Source organism: Heptranchias perlo, chromosome 9 (assembly GCF_035084215.1).
Source record: "Heptranchias perlo isolate sHepPer1 chromosome 9, sHepPer1.hap1, whole genome shotgun sequence".
NCBI lineage: Eukaryota > Metazoa > Chordata > Chondrichthyes > Hexanchiformes > Hexanchidae > Heptranchias > Heptranchias perlo.
In genome coordinates, this window is record NC_090333.1 from 27,072,062 (window position 1) to 27,085,461 (window position 13,400).

A 13,400-nucleotide genomic window follows, 5' to 3' on the forward strand; every position below is an offset into this window, starting at 1 on the left:
ATACACTCACAGACTGTCCTCACCAACACACTCACATACTGTCCTCACCAAAACACTCACAGACTGTCCTCACCAACACACTCACAGACTGTCCTCACCAATAGACTCACATACTGTCCTCACCAACACACTCACAGACTGTCCTCACCAACACACTCACAGACTGTCCTCACCAATACACTCACAGACTGTCCTCACCAACACACTCACAGACTGTCCTCACCAACACACTCACAGACTGTCCTCACCAATACACTCACATACTGTCCTCACCAACACACTCACAGACTGTCCTCACCAACACACTCACAGACTGTCCTCACCAACACACTCACAGACTGTCCTCACCAATACATTCATAGACTGTCCTCACCAACACACTCACATACTGTCCTCACCAACACACTCACAGACTGTCCTCACCAACACACTCACATACTGTCCTCACCAACAAATTCACAGACTGTCCTCACCAACAAATTCACAGTCTGTCCTCACCAACACACTCACAGACTGTCCTCACCAACAAATTCACAGACTGTCCTCACCAACAAATTCACAGACTGTCCTCACCAACACACTCACATACTGTCCTCACAAACACACTCACAGACTGTCCTCACCAACAAATTCACATACTGTCCTCACCAACACACTCACAGACTGTCCTCACCAACAAATTCACAGACTGTCCTCACCAACACACTCACAGACTGTCCTCACCAACACACTCACAGACTGTCCTCACCAACACACTCACAGTCTGTCCTCACCAACACACTCACATACTGTCCTCACCAACACACTCACAGTCTGTCCTCACCAACACACTCACAGACTGTCCTCACCAACACACTCACATACTGTCCTCACCAACACACTCACAGACTGTCCTCACCAACAAATTCACAGACTGTCCTCACCAACACACTCACATACTGTCCTCACCAACACACTCACAGACTGTCCTCACCAACACACTCACATACTGTCCTCACCAACACACTCACAGACTGTCCTCACCAACAAATTCACAGACTGTCCTCACCAACACACTCACATACTGTCCTCACCAACACACTCACAGACTGTCCTCACCAACAAATTCACAGACTGTCCTCACCAACACACTCACATACTGTCCTCACCAACACACTCACATACTGTCCTCACCAACACACTCACATACTGTCCTCACCAACACACTCACAGACTGTCCTCACCAACACACTCACAGTCTGTCCTCACCAACACACTCACAGTCTGTCCTCACCAACACACTCACATACTGTCCTCACCAACACACTCACAGTCTGTCCTCACCAACACACTCACAGACTGTCCTCACCAACACACTCACATACTGTCCTCACCAACACACTCACATACTGTCCTCACCAACACACTCACAGTCTGTCCTCACCAACACACTCACATACTGTCCTCACCAACACACTCACATACTGTCCTCACCAACACACTCACAGACTGTCCTCACCAACACACTGACAGACTGTCCTCACCAACACACTCACATACTGTCCTCACCAACACACTCACAGTCTGTCCTCACCAACCCACTCACAGACTGTCCTCACCAACACACTCACATATGTCCTCACCAACACACTCACAGTCTGACCTCACCAACACACTCACAGACTGTCCTCACCAACACACTCACATACTGTCCTCACCAACACACTCACATACTGTCCTCACCAACACACTCACAGTCTGTCCTCACCAACACACTCACAGACTGTCCTCACCAATACACTCACAGACTGTCCTCACCAACACACTCACAGACTGTCCTCACCAACACACTCACAGTCTGTCCTCACCAACACACTCACAGTCTGTCCTCACCAACACACTAACAGACTGTCCTCACCAACACACTCACATACTGTCCTCACCAACACACTCACAGACTGTCCTCACCAACACACTCACAGTCTGTCCTCACCAACACACTAACAGACTGTCCTCACCAACACACTCACAGACTGTCCTCACCAACACACTCACAGACTGTCCTCACCGACACATTCATATACTGTCCTCACCAACACACTCACATACTGTCCTCACCAACACACTCACAGACTGTCCTCACTAACAAATTCACAGACTGTCCTCACCAACAAATTCACATACTGTCCTCACCAACACACTCACAGTCTGTCCTCACCAACACACTCACAGTCTGTCCTCACCAACACACTCACATACTGTCCTCACCAACACACTCACAGACTGTCCTCACCAACACACTCACAGACTGTCCTCACCAACACACTCACATACTGTCCTCACCAACACACTCACAGTCTGTCCTCACCAACACACTAACAGACTGTCCTCACCAACACACTCACATACTGTCCTCACCAACACACTCACAGACTGTCCTCACCAACACACTCACAGTCTGTCCTCACCAACACACTAACAGACTGTCCTCACCAACACACTCACATACTGTCCTCACCAACACACTCACAGACTGTCCTCACCAACACACTCACAGTCTGTCCTCACCAACACACTCACAGACTGTCCTCACCAACACACTCACAGTCTGTCCTCACCAACACACTCACAGTCTGTCCTCACCAACACACTCACATACTGTCCTCACCAACACACTCACAGACTGTCCTCACCAACACACTCACATACTGTCCTCACCAACACACTCACAGACTGTCCACACCAACACACTCACAGACTGTCCTCACCAACACACTCACAGACTGTCCTCACCAACACACTCACAGACTGTCCTCACCAACACACTCACATACTGTCCTCACCAACACACTCACAGACTGTCCTCACCAACAAATTCACAGACTGTCCTCACCAACACACTCACAGACTGTCCTCACCAACACACTCACAGACTGTCCTCACCAACACACTCACATACTGTCCTCACCAACACACTCACAGACTGTCCTCACCAACACACTCACAGTCTGTCCTCACCAACACACTCACAGACTGTCCTCACCAACAAATTCACAGACTGTCCTCACCAACAAATTCACAAACTGTCCTCACCAACAAATTCACAGACTGTCCTCACCAACAAATTCACAGACTGTCCTCACCAACACACTCACAGACTGTCCTCACCAACACACTCACAGACTGTCCTCACCAACAAATTCACAGACTGTCCTCACCAACAAATTCACAGACTGTCCTCACCAACACACTCACATACTGTCCTCACCAACACACTCACAGACTGTCCTCACCAACACACTAACAGACTGTCCTCACCAACACACTCACAGACTGTCCTCACCAACACACTCACAGACTGTCCTCACCAACACACTCACAGACTGTCCTCACCAACAAATTCACATACTGTCCTCACCAACACACTCACAGACTGTCCTCACCAACAAATTCACATACTGTCCTCACCAACACACTCACATACTGTCCTCACCAACACACTCACAGACTGTCCTCACCAACACACTCACAGACTGTCCTCACCAACACACTCACAGACTGTCCTCACCAACACACTCACAGACTGTCCTCACCAACACACTCACATACTGTCCTCACCAACACACTCACAGACTGTCCTCACCAACACACTCACATACTGTCCTCACCAACACACTCACAGACTGTCCTCACCAACACACTCACAGACTGTCCTCACCAACACACTCACAGACTGTCCTCACCAACAAATTCACAGACTGTCCTCACCAACACACTCACAGACTGTCCTCACCAACACACTCACATACTGTCCTCACCAACACACTCACAGACTGTCCTCACCAACACACTCACAGACTGTCCTCACCAACACACTCAAATACTGTCCTCACCAACAAATTCACAGACTGTCCTCACCAACACACTCACAGACTGTCATCACCAACACACTCACAGACTGTCCACACCAACACACTCACAGTCTGTCCTCACCAACACACTCACATACTGTCCTCACCAACACACTCACAGACTGTCCTCACCAACACACTCACAGTCTGTCCTCACTGACACACTCACAGTCTGTCCTCACCAACACACTCACATACTGTCCTCACCAACACACTCACAGTCTGTCCTCACCAACACACTCACAGTCTGTCCTCACCAACACACTCACAGACTGTCCTCACCAACACACTCACAGACTGTCCTCACCAACAAATTCACAGACTGTCCTCACCAACACACTCACAGACTGTCCTCAACAACACACTCACAGACTGTCCTCACCAACACACTCACATACTGTCCTCACCAACACACTCACAGACTGTCCTCACCAACACACTCAGAGTCTGTCCTCACCAACACACTCACAGACTGTCCTCACCAACAAACTCACAGTCTGTCCTCACCAACACACTCACATCCTGTCCTCACCAACACACTCACAGACTGTCCTCACCAACAAACTCACAGTCTGTCCTCACCAACACACTCACATACTGTCCTCACCAACACACTCACATACTGTCCTCACCAACATACTCACAGTCTGTCCTCACCAACACACTCACATACTGTCCTCACCAACACACTCACAGACTGTCCTCACCAACACACTCACATACTGTCCTCACCAACACACTCACAGACTGTCCTCACCAACAAATTCACAGACTGTCCTCACCAACACACTCACAGACTGTCCTCACCAACACACTCACAGACTGTCCTCACCAACACACTCACAGTCTGTCCTCACCAACACACTCACATACTGTCCTCACCAACACACTCACAGTCTGTCCTCACCAACACACTCACAGACTGTCCTCACCAACACACTCACAGTCTGTCCTCACCAACACACTCACAGACTGTCCTCACCAACACACTCACAGACTGTCCTCACCAACACACTCACAGACTGTCCTCACCAACACACTCACAGACTGTCCTCACCAACACACTCACAGTCTGTCCTCACCAACACACTCACAGTCTGTCCTCACCAACACACTAACAGACTGTCCTCACCAACACACTCACATACTGTCCTCACCAACACACTCACAGACTGTCCTCACCAACACACTCACAGTCTGTCCTCACCAACACACTAACAGACTGTCCTCACCAACACACTCACATACTGTCCTCACCAACACACTCACATACTGTCCTCACCAATACACTCACAGACTGTCCTCACCAACACACTCACAGACTGTCCTCACCGACACACTCACATACTGTCCTCACCAACACACTCACATACTGTCCTCACTAACAAATTCACAGACTGTCCTCACCAACAAATTCACAGACTGTCCTCACCAACACACTCACATACTGTCCTCACCAACACACTCACAGTCTGTCCTCACCAACACACTCACAGTCTGTCCTCACCAACACACTCACATACTGTCCTCACCAACACACTCACAGACTGTCCTCACCAACACACTCACAGTCTGTCCTCACCGACACACTCACAGACTGTCCTCACCAACACACTCACATACTGTCCTCACCAACACACTCACATACTGTCCTCACCAACACACTCACATACTGTCCTCACCAACACACTCACAGTCTGTCCTCACCAACACACTCACATGCTGTCCTCACCAACACACTCACAGACTGTCCTCACCAACACACTCACAGACTGTCCTCACCAACACACTCACATACTGTCCTCACCAACACACTCACAGACTGTCCTCACCAACACACTCACAGACTGTCCTCACCAACACACTCACAGACTGTCCTCACCAACACACTCACAGTCTGTCCTCACCAACACACTCACATACTGTCCTCACCAACACACTCACATACTGTCCTCACCAACACACTCACAGTCTGTCCTCACCAACACACTCACAGACTGTCCTCACCAACACACTCACATACTGTCCTCACCAACACACTCACAGACTGTCCTCACCAACACACTCAGAGTCTGTCCTCACCAACACACTCACAGACTGTCCTCACCAACAAACTCACAGTCTGTCCTCACCAACACACTCACATCCTGTCCTCACCAACACACTCACAGACTGTCCTCACCAACAAACTCACAGTCTGTCCTCACCAACACACTCACATACTGTCCTCACCAACACACTCACATACTGTCCTCACCAACATACTCACAGTCTGTCCTCACCAACACACTCACATACTGTCCTCACCAACACACTCACAGACTGTCCTCACCAACACACTCACATACTGTCCTCACCAACACACTCACAGACTGTCCTCACCAACAAATTCACAGACTGTCCTCACCAACACACTCACAGACTGTCCTCACCAACACACTCACAGACTGTCCTCACCAACACACTCACAGTCTGTCCTCACCAACACACTCACATACTGTCCTCACCAACACACTCACAGTCTGTCCTCACCAACACACTCACAGACTGTCCTCACCAACACACTCACAGTCTGTCCTCACCAACACACTCACAGACTGTCCTCACCAACACACTCACAGACTGTCCTCACCAACACACTCACAGACTGTCCTCACCAACACACTCACAGACTGTCCTCACCAACACACTCACAGTCTGTCCTCACCAACACACTCACAGTCTGTCCTCACCAACACACTAACAGACTGTCCTCACCAACACACTCACATACTGTCCTCACCAACACACTCACAGACTGTCCTCACCAACACACTCACAGTCTGTCCTCACCAACACACTAACAGACTGTCCTCACCAACACACTCACATACTGTCCTCACCAACACACTCACATACTGTCCTCACCAATACACTCACAGACTGTCCTCACCAACACACTCACAGACTGTCCTCACCGACACACTCACATACTGTCCTCACCAACACACTCACATACTGTCCTCACTAACAAATTCACAGACTGTCCTCACCAACAAATTCACAGACTGTCCTCACCAACACACTCACATACTGTCCTCACCAACACACTCACAGTCTGTCCTCACCAACACACTCACAGTCTGTCCTCACCAACACACTCACATACTGTCCTCACCAACACACTCACAGACTGTCCTCACCAACACACTCACAGTCTGTCCTCACCGACACACTCACAGACTGTCCTCACCAACACACTCACATACTGTCCTCACCAACACACTCACATACTGTCCTCACCAACACACTCACATACTGTCCTCACCAACACACTCACAGTCTGTCCTCACCAACACACTCACATGCTGTCCTCACCAACACACTCACAGACTGTCCTCACCAACACACTCACAGACTGTCCTCACCAACACACTCACATACTGTCCTCACCAACACACTCACAGACTGTCCTCACCAACACACTCACAGACTGTCCTCACCAACACACTCACAGACTGTCCTCACCAACACACTCACAGTCTGTCCTCACCAACACACTCACATACTGTCCTCACCAACACACTCACATACTGTCCTCACCAACACACTCACAGTCTGTCCTCACCAACACACTCACAGACTGTCCTCACCAACACACTCACAGACAGTCCTCACCAACACACTCACAGTCTGTCCTCACCAACACACTCACAGACTGTCCTCACCAACACACTCACAGTCTGTCCTCACCAACACACTCACAGTCTGTCCTCACCAACACACTCACAGTCTGTCCTCACCAACACACTCACAGTCTGTCCTCACCAACACACTCACAGACTGTCCTCACCGACACACTCACAGACTGTCCTCACCAACACACTCACATACTGTCCTCACCAACACACTCACAGACTGTCCTCACCAACACACTCACAGACTGTCCTCACCGACACACTCACAGACTGTCCTCACCAACACACTCACAGACTGTCCTCACCAACACACTCACAGACTGTCCTCACCAACACACTCACATACTGTCCTCACCAACACACTCACAGACTGTCCTCACCAACACACTCACAGACTGTCCTCACCAACACACTCACATACTGTCCTCACCAACACACTCACAGACTGTCCTCACCAACACACTCACAGACTGTCCTCACCAACACACTCACATACTGTCCTCACCAACACACTCACAGACTGTCCTCACGAACACACTCACAGACTGTCCTCACCAACACACTCACAGACTGTCCTCACCAACACAATCACATACTGTCCTCACCAACACACTCACAGACTGTCCTCACGAACACACTCACAGACTGTCCTCACCAACACACTCACAGACTGTCCTCACCAACACACTCACAGACTGTCCTCACCAACACACTCACAGACTGTCCTCACCAACACACTCACATACTGTCCTCACCAACACACTCACAGACTGTCCACACCAACAAATTCACAGACTGTCCTCACCAACACACTCACAGACTGTCCTCACCAACACACTCACAGACTGTCCTCACCAACACACTCACATACTGTCCTCACCAACACACTCACAGACTGTCCTCACCAACACACTCACAGTCTGTCCTCACCAACACACTAACAGACTGTCCTCACCAACACACTCACATACTGTCCTCACCAACACACTCACATACTGTCCTCACCAATACACTCACAGACTGTCCTCACCAACACACTCACAGACTGTCCTCACCGACACACTCACATACTGTCCTCACCAACACACTCACATACTGTCCTCACTAACAAATTCACAGACTGTCCTCACCAACAAATTCACAGACTGTCCTCACCAACACACTCACATACTGTCCTCACCAACACACTCACAGTCTGTCCTCACCAACACACTCACAGTCTGTCCTCACCAACACACTCACATACTGTCCTCACCAACACACTCACAGACTGTCCTCACCAACACACTCACAGTCTGTCCTCACCGACACACTCACAGACTGTCCTCACCAACACACTCACATACTGTCCTCACCAACACACTCACATACTGTCCTCACCAACACACTCACATACTGTCCTCACCAACACACTCACAGTCTGTCCTCACCAACACACTCACATGCTGTCCTCACCAACACACTCACAGACTGTCCTCACCAACACACTCACAGACTGTCCTCACCAACACACTCACATACTGTCCTCACCAACACACTCACAGACTGTCCTCACCAACACACTCACAGACTGTCCTCACCAACACACTCACAGACTGTCCTCACCAACACACTCACAGTCTGTCCTCACCAACACACTCACATACTGTCCTCACCAACACACTCACATACTGTCCTCACCAACACACTCACAGTCTGTCCTCACCAACACACTCACAGACTGTCCTCACCAACACACTCACAGACAGTCCTCACCAACACACTCACAGTCTGTCCTCACCAACACACTCACAGACTGTCCTCACCAACACACTCACAGTCTGTCCTCACCAACACACTCACAGTCTGTCCTCACCAACACACTCACAGTCTGTCCTCACCAACACACTCACAGTCTGTCCTCACCAACACACTCACAGACTGTCCTCACCGACACACTCACAGACTGTCCTCACCAACACACTCACATACTGTCCTCACCAACACACTCACAGACTGTCCTCACCAACACACTCACAGACTGTCCTCACCGACACACTCACAGACTGTCCTCACCAACACACTCACATACTGTCCTCACCAACACACTCACAGACTGTCCTCACCAACACACTCACAGACTGTCCTCACCAACACACTCACATACTGTCCTCACCAACACACTCACAGACTGTCCTCACCAACACACTCACAGACTGTCCTCACCAACACACTCACATACTGTCCTCACCAACACACTCACAGACTGTCCTCACCAACACACTCACAGACTGTCCTCACCAACACACTCACATACTGTCCTCACCAACACACTCACAGACTGTCCTCACGAACACACTCACAGACTGTCCTCACCAACACACTCACAGACTGTCCTCACCAACACAATCACATACTGTCCTCACCAACACACTCACAGACTGTCCTCACGAACACACTCACAGACTGTCCTCACCAACACACTCACAGACTGTCCTCACCAACACACTCACAGACTGTCCTCACCAACACACTCACAGACTGTCCTCACCAACACACTCACATACTGTCCTCACCAACACACTCACAGACTGTCCACACCAACAAATTCACAGACTGTCCTCACCAACACACTCACAGACTGTCCTCACCAACACACTCACAGACTGTCCTCACCAACACACTCACATACTGTCCTCACCAACACACTCACAGTCTGTCCTCACCAACACACTCACAGACTGTCCTCACCAACACACTCACAGACAGTCCTCACCAACACACTCACAGACTGTCCTCACCAACAGACTCACAGACTGTCCTCACCAACACACTCACAGACTGTCCTCACCAACACACTCACATACTGTCCTCACCAACACACTCACATACTGTCCTCACCAACACACTCACAGTCTGTCCTCACCAACACACTCACATACTGTCCTCACCAACACACTCACAGTCTGTCCTCACCAACACACTCACATACTGTCCTCACCAACACACTCACATACTGTCCTCACCAACACACTCACAGACTGTCCTCACCAACACACTCACATACTGTCCTCACCAACACAATCACATACTGTCCTCACCAACACACTCACAGACTGTCCTCACCAACACACTCACAGTCTGTCCTCACCAACACACTCACATACTGTCCTCACCAACACACTCACAGACTGTCCTCACCAACACACTCACATACTGTCCTCACCAACACAATCACATACTGTCCTCACCAACACACTCACAGACTGTCCTCACCAACACACTCACAGTCTGTCCTCACCAACACACTCACAGACTGTCCTCACCAACACACTCACATACTGTCCTCACCAACACACTCACAGACTGTCCTCACCAACACAATCACATACTGTCCTCACCAACACACTCACAGACTGTCCTCACCAACACACTCACAGACTGTCCTCACCAACACACTCACATACTGTCCTCACCAACACACTCACAGACTGTCCTCACCAACACACTCACAGACTGTCCTCACCAACACACTCACAGACTGTCCTCACCAACACACTCACAGACTGTCCACACCAACAAATTCACAGACTGTCCTCACCAACACACTCACAGACTGTCCTCACCAACACACTCACAGACAGTCCTCACCAACACACTCACAGACTGTCCTCACCAACACACTCACAGACTGTCCTCACCAACACACTCACAGACTGTCCTCACCAACACACTCACAGACTGTCCTCACCAACACACTCACAGACTGTCCTCACCAACACACTCACATACTGTCCTCACCAACACACTCACATACTGTCCTCACCAACACACTCACAGACTGTCCTCACCAACACACTCACAGTCTGTCCTCACCGACACACTCACAGACTGTCCTCACCAACACACTCACAGACTGTCCTCACCAACACACTCACAGTCTGTCCTCACCAACACACTCACACACTGTCCTCACCAACACACTCACATACTGTCCTCACCAACACACTCACATACTGTCCTCACCAACACACTCACATACTGTCCTCACCAACACACTCACAGACTGTCCTCACCAACAAACTCACATACTGTCCTCACCAACACACTCACATACTGTCCTCACCAACACACTCACATACTGTCCTCACCAACACAATCACATACTGTCCTCACCAACACACTCACAGACTGTCCTCACCGACACACTCACAGTCTGTCCTCACCAACACACTCACAGACTGTCCTCACCAACACACTCACATACTGTCCTCACCAACACACTCACAGACTGTCCTCACCAACACACTCACATACTGTCCTCACCAACACACTCACATACTGTCCTCACCAACACACTCACATACTGTCCTCACCAACACACTCACAGTCTGTCCTCACCAACACACTCACAGACTGTCCTCACCAACACACTCACATACTGTCCTCACCAACACACTCACAGTCTGTCCTCACCAACACACTCACAGACTGTCCTCACCAACACACTCACATACTGTCCTCACCAACACACTCACAGTCTGTCCTCACCAACACACTCACAGACTGTCCTCACCAACACACTCACATACTGTCCTCACCAACACACTCACATACTGTCCTCACCAACACACTCACAGTCTGTCCTCACCAACACACTCACAGACTGTCCTCACCAACACACTCACATACTGTCCTCACCAACACACTCACAGTCTGTCCTCACCAACACACTCACAGACTGTCCTCACCAACACACTCACAGACTGTCCTCACCAACACACTCACAGACTGTCCTCACCAACACACTCACAGACTGTCCTCACCAACAAATTCACAGACTGTCCTCACCAACACACTCACATACTGTCCTCACCAACACACTCACAGACTGTCCTCACCAACACACTCACAGTCTGTCCTCACCAACACACTCACAGACTGTCCTCACCAACACACTCACATACTGTCCTCACCAACACACTCACAGACTGTCCTCACCAACACACTCACAGTCTGTCCTCACCAACACACTCACAGTCTGTCCTCACCAACACACTCACAGACTGTCCTCACCAACACACTCACAGACTGTCCTCACCAACACACTCACAGACTGTCCTCACCAACACACTCACAGACTGTCCTCACCAACACACTCACAGACTGTCCTCACCAACACACTCACAGACTGTCCTCACCAACACACTCACAGACTGTCCTCACCAACACACTCGCATACTGTCCTCACCAACACACTCACAGACTGTCCTCACCAACACACTCACAGACTGTCCTCACCAACACACTCACAGACTGTCCTCACCGACACACTCACATACTGTCCTCACCAACACACTCACAGACTGTCCTCACCAACACACTCACAGACTGTCCTCACCAACACACTCACAGACTGTCCTCACCAACACACTCACAGACTGTCCTCACCGACACACTCACATACTGTCCTCACCAACACACTCACAGACTGTCCTCACCAACACACTCACAGTCTGTCCTCACCAACACACTCACAGACTGTCCTCACCAACACACTCACATACTGTCCTCACCAACACACTCACAGACTGTCCTCACCAACACACTCACAGTCTGTCCTCACCAACACACTCACAGTCTGTCCTCACCAACACACTCACAGACTGTCCTCACCAACACACTCACAGACTGTCCTCACCAACACACTCACAGACTGTCCTCACCAACACACTCACAGACTGTCCTCACCAACACACTCACAGACTGTCCTCACCAACACACTCACAGACTGTCCTCACCAACACACTCACAGACTGTCCTCACCAACACACTCACATACTGTCCTCACCAA